This window comes from Lagenorhynchus albirostris, chromosome 7 (genome assembly GCF_949774975.1).
Source record: "Lagenorhynchus albirostris chromosome 7, mLagAlb1.1, whole genome shotgun sequence".
Taxonomy (NCBI): domain Eukaryota; kingdom Metazoa; phylum Chordata; class Mammalia; order Artiodactyla; family Delphinidae; genus Lagenorhynchus; species Lagenorhynchus albirostris.
In genome coordinates, this window is record NC_083101.1 from 42,543,933 (window position 1) to 42,552,233 (window position 8,301).

The 8,301-nt window shown below is 40.2% G+C and overlaps 1 pseudogene; it reads left to right on the forward strand.

Annotated features, from left to right (window-relative positions):
* Positions 1 to 209: 209 nt before the first annotated feature.
* Positions 210 to 5,510, forward strand: LOC132523085 (grpE protein homolog 2, mitochondrial-like; annotated as a pseudogene).
* The last annotated feature ends 2,791 nt before the right edge of the window (positions 5,511 to 8,301 follow it).

Consider the following 8,301-nt stretch of genomic DNA (forward strand, 5'->3'; position numbering starts at 1 on the left):
ATTAATGCATAACAGCCTTTCCTGTTCATTTATTTTCTCTGGATCCGGTCCTCGGCATTTGGCTGTATCATGAAGAAACTCCTTCCAGCGCTGAGAGTGTCCTTGACTTTAGCCAAGGCCCGACACAGTTGTTCCCATAGCAAAGCCTACTGTGTACTGAGCGGCCCCCTTCATGAGGCTGGACAACACGACAAGAGTGCCTAGTAGGGATGCGGGAGATTGGTTCCAGCCCTCACTCTGCCACCAAACCTCAGGTGTTAGAAGAATCAAAGGAGATGAATGAACCTGAAATGGCTTTGGAAAATGTTTACATGTCAGTTAGGAATCTTGGGTCATAGGACTGAAATTGCTGGATCGTAAGGCAATTCTTTGTTTCACTTTTTGAGGAATCGCTAATCTGTCTTCCACAGAGGTTGCTCCATTTTACAGTCTACCGGCAAGGCATGAGGGTTCCAATTTCTCCACGTCCTTGCCAACACTTATATTCCCTTAAAAAATTATACCTAGCTTAGTAGATGTGAAGTGGTAGCTCATTATGGTTTTGATTTGCATTTTCCTAATGACTAATGATGTTGGGCATCTTTTCAAACTTTTGTATGTCTTCTTTGGAGAAATGTCTACTCAAGTCCTTTTCCCATTTAAAAATCCTAATTGGGTTATTTGCCTTTTTCTGTTGACTTGCAGGAGTTCTTTATATATTCTGGGTATTAAACACTTATCAGACATATGCTTTGCAAACACTTTCTTCCACTCCATAGACTGCCTTTTTACTTTCTTCATAATCTCCTTTGATGCATAAAAATTTTTAATTTTGGTGAAATCTAAGTCATCCATTTTTTTCTTCTGTTGTTCTTGCTTTTTGGTATTATATCTAAAAGACCATTGCTTAATCCACAGTCATAAAGTGGTACACCTATGTTTTCTTTTTAAGGTGGCTTGTTAGCACGGTACGTAGGGCATCAGTCACATAAAAATATTATAGTTTTAGCTCTTACATTTAAGTCTTTGATTTATGTTTTGTATACGGCGTAAAGGTAGTTTTTACATTTTTAAATGGTTACATTTTAAATGGTCAAATAAAGGTAATATGACCTTGGTAATATGCTCACTTTTGTCTCTTGACTCATGAAGCCAAAATATTTACTATCTGGCCCTTTATAGAAAAGTTTGCCAACCTCTGTGGCCAGATGCAGTCCTTGCAAATAGACTGCTTAATAAATGTTGAACAAATAGATTCATTCAACAAATATTTAACTCTTCTACTGAGTGCAATTATGGAGTGGGGGAGGGGGTTCAAAGATGGAGTGAGAACTCGTTACATCCAAGCAGGAATGAATTATACCTGGCGTAGAAGAAGCCAAGTACTAGAGATTAAATATTCTTCTGGGCAAAGGTCAGTCCTAAATGGTAATGAAAGCTGAGATGTAAACTATTTCAAATTATTTTTGGAACGAGATGCATAACAATTTGGAGAGGCATACGCCATAATGAACACATGCACACACATACACACGCATACATTTCCTTTTCCACGGTAAAGTCGAAGGAAATTAACAGAGATAGTGAGTCACCAAAGGGGACTAGAATTACCGTCCCATGAGGAGGAAAAACTTTTGTAACACAGGGCAAGGCAAGTCCTTGGTTCATACCTTTTCTGTTAGTAGCAGACAGTCTTCACATGCAGTAAAATGTGTGTATTACTGCCTATCTGTGGAACCAAAATTTCAATGAAAATGCTCTTGCAGCAGAAATCTGCCTCCCTAATGACAGTCCTCTAAAGGAGGCCTAGGTGTTCCTTCACAAACGGGAAGGGAATACATTGCACATTTCAGTCTCTCTTAATGGACAAAACCATAAACAAAGCAAAAAAACGAGAAAGAATCCACCTCTCTGCGACTCTACCCACCAGCGGTTCCTCAGAATCTCCCATCAAGAAATTCTTCAGGGCATCCCTGGTGGCGCAGCGGTTAAGAATCCGCCTGCCAACGCAGGGGACACGGGTTTGAGCCCTAGTCCGGGAAGGTCCCACATGCCACAGAACAACTAAGCCCGTGCGCCACAACTACTGAGCCTGCGCTCTAGGGCCCGCGGGCCCAGAGTCCGTGCTCCGCAACAAGAGAAGCCACCGCAATGAGAAGCCCACGAACCGCTATGAAGAGTGGCCCCCGCTGCCGCAGTTAGGCAGAGTCCACGCGCAGCAGCAAAGACCCAACGCGGCCAAAAATAAATAAATTTATAAAAAAAGGAAATTCTTCAAACAGCATTATCAGTTAGGGATTCAGTTTGACTATGATTAACAGGAAATTCAATTAAACAGTGACTTAAACCAGAGGCTTCATTTTACCTGCATGAAAGAGGTACGGAGGTAGGCAGACCAGGGCTCCTCAAGGCTCTTGCCACGCAGTCATCCTTAGCCTGCGGTTTGAAGTTTCAGGGTCACCAATAGCATCTCCACCTCTACTTTCCTATCCCCGAACCGGGAAGAAAGAAGGGGAAGGACGAAATGTGCGTGCCAGGTGAATCCAAGCTGTTTTCTAAAACCTTCCCCCCCCACCCCCGCCGGGAATTTCATTTCCCTCTCATTGGCCAGAACTGTGTCACATGGCAACTTCTAACTTCAAGACAGATTAAAAATGTAGCTTTTTAGCTAGGTACAATTTCTTCCTGTTAGTCAGAAAAAAGAAGAAATGGATATTATGTCCTAAGAGTGCCTGCAACAAATAAACCTTTGCTTTGGATAAAGCCAGTATGCCAGATGCCCGCCCTCTAGTTAATATCTTAAATTGGTCCTTCTCAAACTTTAACGTGCATATGAATCACCTGGGGATCTTGTTAAAATGCAAATTTTGATTCAATAGATCTGGGGAGGGGCCTGGGGCTTCTAATTTCTAAGAAAGCCTGCTGACCACACTTTTAATTGTAAGGCCTTAAATCACAGGATCTTCTCATCAATCAGAAAAGAAATCAACTGTTTTTCTGTTTTTGGTTTGTTTTAACTGTATGAGTTTAAAATTTAAATCGTATTCCCACTGCATACCTGCTAATATAATGAAATAAGAACTACGCAAATGACCTGTAGCGTTCTTGCCAACATTTTTAAACTAGAATCAAATAATGAAGGACCTCAGATAAATCGAAGCTGTGGGATATTCTACAAGTGACCTGAACTTGTCAAAAATTCAATAGCGTGAAAAACAACAAAAGGCGGGAGGATGGCTCTAGATTAGAGACTGAGAAGATAAAAACCAACGGCAGTGCATAAGCCTTGATTATATCTTAGATATTTTTTAAAAGCTATAAATATATATATATTTAAAGCTATAAAATATATATTTGAGGCAACTGGGTAAAATTGAATGTGTATTGTACATTAAATTATATTACGGCATTGTTAAATTTCTTAGGTGTGATAATCATATAGGGTTTTTGTAGGAAAATGTCCTAATGCTCAGGCAACATTGGTTGAATTCTTTAGGGAAGAAGTACCATGATAACTGCAACTTATTCTCAAGCAGTTTAGCAAATATATATTTTGAGAGACTGAGAGAAATAAAACAAACATGGGGGAAATGTTCACAATGGGTGAATCTCGATGAAGCATTTACAGGGGTTCATTATAGAACTCTTTCAAATTTTTTCTACATTACAACAATTTCCAAATGGAAAGTAGGGAAAATTTTAGTCATATTAAAGTTATATAGCACATAGAGCTATAAATTAATTGAAAAAAAAGTTTTTGGAGTATAGTTGATTTACAATGTTGTGTTAGTTTCAGGTGTACAGCAAAGTGGATCTGTTGTACATATACACATATCCACTCTTTTTAAAGATTCTTTTCCCATATAGGCCATTACAGAGTATTGAGTAGAGTTCCCTGTGCTACACAGTAGGTCCTTATTAGTAGAAAATAATTTTTAGTTTTATTTAGAAGTATCCTGAGTTAGGACTATGTCCAAGAAAGGGAGGTAAACACTAGGGTACTCATTAAGAAAATATTTGTAACAGAGAAAGTATTCTCTATCCTAAAGAGCTCCCCTCTTTTGTGATCCTGAAGCCTGTGGTCCACATCTAAGTACTTTTAGGGTATGTCGTAAATATAGCAATAGACCTGTCTCCCTGCAGACTAGAAGTTCCTCAAGAAAGAGAATGAGTCTTACTCATTTCTATGATCCCAGCTGTAGACCCCAATAAACATCTGTGCAAGAAGGGAAGAAGGCATAGAATTGACTGACCGCATTTGTCAGGGGAGTTTGGAAGACAGCCTTGCCGCCCAAGTCAGGATTTCAATTCCGAAATAACCCTGGACTTGGTTGTGTGTGTACCAGTGGAGAAGAGCCTGTGCCTGGCTGGTTCAGCCCCTTATATGCGAGTTGGGTTGTCACTAAACCTGTCAGACATGTTTGCACTGGCAAGCAGGTCATTCGGAACTAGTTGCTTATAAGGCACTTAATGACGTCAGGGTCCTAGGCGGTGCACGGCACACATAATGATTAAAGAGCCGAAGAAAATAAAGACGATGGCCAGAGGGAAACCATGTCACTCTTAAATAAATCATCCAAACAGAAACAAACAACACGCGGGCTGAAGAGAAGTCCTTTAGTTTACGTAGTCATTTACCAGGATTCCTTTGCTCTCTAGATTCTCCAGCGCCAGTGCATTATCAGTTAAGGATTCAGTTTGACCACTACTACTTCAGGTGGCCTTATTAGCATTATTGTGGCCTTATTGTTTGTATTTCTTCGGGTCCAAGGATGTAATCTTGATACAAGTACAGATTTTTCTGACAAGTTGGCTTTGAATAATCAACTGACAGGTCAGCCGAGTTGGGGAACACGGCCACCAGGTCCCTGTGGGCTGCCCAGCGGTGGATGCAGCCTCTCCTGGCCTCGAGTGCCACGTCAGATGGCAGGGGATGGCTGCATCCTTTCAGCACTGTCACCCAGAGGACCGCGGGTGGAGACTGCAATTCTGAGGACCCTCCTGATGAACTTGGGCCCTCTCTTGCAGAACGAGCCTGAAAGCTAAAAGCTGTTAGACTGGAGAAGGAAGTACAGGGTTTCACAGTGAGATACCAGAGAGCTGTAACTGATGGTGAAAACATAAGAAGGCGAACCCAGAGATGTGTAGAAGATGCCAAGATATTTGGAATTCAGAGTTTCTGTAAGGATTTGGTGGAGGTGGCAGACATTTTGGAGAAGACTACAGAGTGTATTTCTGAAGAAACAGAGCCTGGGGACCAGACGCTCACTCTGGAGAAGATCTTCTGAGGCTTGTCATTTTTAGAAACAAAGCTGAAAAGTGTGTTTGCCAAACATGGCCTGGAGAAGCTGACACCCATTGGTGACAATTATGACCCTCATGAGCATGAACTCATCTGTCATGTACCAGCTGGTGTTGGGGTACAGCCTGGCACTGTGGCATCAGTAAGGCAGGATGGCTACAAGCTTCATGGCTGCGCCATTAGACTCGCCCAGGTGGAAGTGGTGGTAGGGTCTCAGAGAAGACTATGAATGGGCCCAGAGGAACTGAATGTTCTCCCAGAGTGCAGTCACCTGTGATTCCTTTATATATTAAACTAGGTTCGTATTGTACATGCGGTACTTCATGTGATCTGTCTTGGATTTAGTCATATTGGCTTTATTTCTAAGATACTCTGTTGATTTCATGTGACCTGTTTGGTCTCATCAGCAGTCTTGCCATTGGGCATTTGAACAATGTGACAAGTGTTCCTGTGGTCTTACCAAAATATGTTTAAGAAAATTAGTTTTAAATTGGTACTCTGATGACTTTCAATCCAAAATCTTTCTTAAAGGTGGAAATGAGTATATGTTTATTTTTAACTAAATGTTCATTACTAATGACCCCTATAATAGGAATTGTATAGAATCTTGTATTCGTGGGAAAAGGAGATGGCAGGGATTGGTTTAACATTTGGGAACTTAAATGATAAAGCTTTATAGTTGTATGCATTTAAATCATTTGGGTTGATTTTTATGCACATAGATTTTCAGACTTCCCATTTTTATTTTATTTTTCTTTTGTCCTTGTAGTTCCTGCCAGATAGACTTCATATTCACACTCATTATCCCTTTTCAAATCCCATCTACAAGGCAAGGCTTGGAAGGCAGGGACTAGCAAGAAATCAAGATATCAGGTCCCTTTCAAGCAAGTATGGCCAAGAAACCCTGTGCTTTCTTTGTTGAATTATCTTCAAATTATTTTCAGCCTTCCTAGTATATAATCATTTCAGGGAAATTGAGGCATCACCAACAGCTAATGACCTAACTTGGTCTATATAGGTAATTTACCCACAACTTCTCTTTCCACCAGCCCTTAAATCCTCTGCCACTTTGTCAGATTAACCTTATGATCCTTTATTAGATTATGTGGGGAGGTGGTCAGGACAAAAAAAGTTAGGTTCCCATGATTCCTCATTAGTTATGCTGGGTTTCGGGGTGTTTTGGGGGGTGGGGTGGGGTACTCACAATTCACTACCTCTCTTACATTGACAAGCTTTATTTCCCAGTTTTTGTGTCTGTCTTATGTCACATGTGTAAAGATCTAGCTCCCCTTTTATGTATTGACCTCCTAGAGTTAATGAGCCTATGTGTATATTTTTTATTTCAGTCTTGCTTATAGATAGTGTTCTGTAAAAAATTTATTCAATAAATGAGTTAGTGAATGAATTATATATCAATCAATTGGACATTAGAAAGGAGGTCATACGGATATTTTAATGTTAGAAGCAGCCTTAATGATGATCTAATCTCACCCTTTCAGCTTCTTCTAAAGTATGAAAACATAGTCTTTTTAGGACTGGACTCAAAGGAAAAAAAAAACTCTAAAACTAGCAAACTCAATTTCAGTGAGAACTTAAGTAAGAAACAACTGTCTATTAACTTCAGTCATTTAAGATTCAACAGTTCTATAAAAAACATGCAAATATTTCCCCAGCAGACATTTGAATGTTGTTAGGTGTCCAGATTGCCCAGGTTTAGGTTTAAGTTACTTACCCATAAAATAAATCCATTTCTACCAGAACTCTATGACCCCATTCTGTGGGATGGTGAAAGTTATCCTCTTAGATGTCATAGATAGTTCTAGCATACTACACAAACATGTATCAGCAAAGCCATCCCCCAATGGGTCCTACCACCTCCACCAGATTTAGACACTTAAAAAAACCAAATAACATGCTTCTAAGATGCAAGCAAAAGACTGATGGTGAGATTTTAAAACCAGAACCTCTTTTGACATTCCACTAAGTTCACACTGTAAGTATAATGAGCAGTCAGATTTCACAATAAGAATTTGTCTTGGGGCTTCCCTGGTGGCGCAGCGGTTGAGAATCTGCCTGCTAATGCAGGGGACACAGGTTCGAGCCCTGGTCTGGGAGGATCCCACATGCCGTGGAGCAACTAGGCCCGTGAGCCACAACTACTGAGCCTGTGCGTCTGGAGCCTGTGCTCCGCAACAAGAGAGGCCGCGATAGTGAGAGGCCCGCGCACCGCGATGAAGAGTGGCCCCCGCTTGCCGCAACTAGAGAAAGCCCTCGCACAGAAACGAAGACCCAACACAGCAAAAATAAATTAATTAATAAACTCCTACCCCCAACATCTTCTAATAAATAAATAAATAAATACTCAGTCTCTAAGTATCATTTATAAAAAAAAAAAAGAATTTGTCTTTTTTGGCCTTCATTCCTTTGAGATTGACAAACAGTGACGAAAAGAAAATGAGCCAATTATGATTTACTGTGTATTCTTGGATCACTAGCTATCATTACCAGTAAACTAGAATAACCATAATTTTAGGTGTGGAATGTTCTGATTACTTGAAGAGTTTTTAAATATTCCTTGCAACCTCCTGTTTTAACAAGTAGACTGAGAATAATTTTAGATTCTTCTATTATTCAGTAGTTTTGCAGACTTAAAAGTATAAATATAGAAGACGGCGCTATAACAGTGAGAATCTCAAAAAGTTGAAGGGCTTTCAGGAGCCAGCGCAGCATAATAGACCATACGCTTAGTAGGCATCACCCTGAACATAATTCCCAGCCTAGTCACTTCACTCTTCCGAGCCTGCTTCCACGTTTGTAAAATGGTTATAATTTCAAAATATTGTGAGGATTAAATGAAATGTGCAAGTTACCTATTACAGTAGGCCCTCAAATATTTGTTTTTATCGCCTTTTATTATACACATTGTTTTTCGTATGTTTTTATAGTTGCCTAAAGTCTAGGGGAAGGGAAAGACTGGTTAAGCGGTGCTTGACTATAAAAAAAAATTGTAAGCTAATCAA